Here is a 360-nt window from a genome sequence, read left to right on the forward strand (position 1 = left end):
AGTGCAGCACTGATACAAAGCTCACCATGCTGCCCGTCTGTCCGGCTGGAGCTGGAGGACTGCCGCCACGCCAGGTCAGGATCTATGATGGAACTGAAATGTTTTAATAGTGCTTATGGAGGAAGTTGGATTAGTGATTTTTTTTTTTTTTTGCTCTGATGTAGAGAAAAGAGCCAACAGGGGACATTTTGCTCGACATGACAAACAAAAACATCTCTGACTACTTAGTGAAGACTTACCCCAAACTCATCAAGACCAGGTGAGCTGTTATAAAAGCAACAATGTGTTAGTAGTATCACTATTCATTTCATTTTATATAATGACTGCTGTTTTTCCTCATATGTAGCTTGAAGAGCAAAT

The 360-nt window shown here is 40.8% G+C and overlaps 1 long non-coding RNA gene across 1 annotated transcript; it reads left to right on the forward strand.

Moving 5' to 3' along the window:
• LOC107734693 (uncharacterized) lies at positions 1-360 on the forward strand. The gene is made up of 3 exons (XR_001639133.1): positions 1-74; positions 165-259; positions 347-360. It is a non-coding gene; the product is annotated as an uncharacterized LOC107734693 (long non-coding RNA).

The sequence above is a fragment of the Sinocyclocheilus rhinocerous genome, unplaced genomic scaffold (assembly GCF_001515625.1).
Source record: "Sinocyclocheilus rhinocerous isolate Xijiao unplaced genomic scaffold, SAMN03320098_v1.1 C35033001, whole genome shotgun sequence".
Classification (NCBI taxonomy): domain Eukaryota; kingdom Metazoa; phylum Chordata; class Actinopteri; order Cypriniformes; family Cyprinidae; genus Sinocyclocheilus; species Sinocyclocheilus rhinocerous.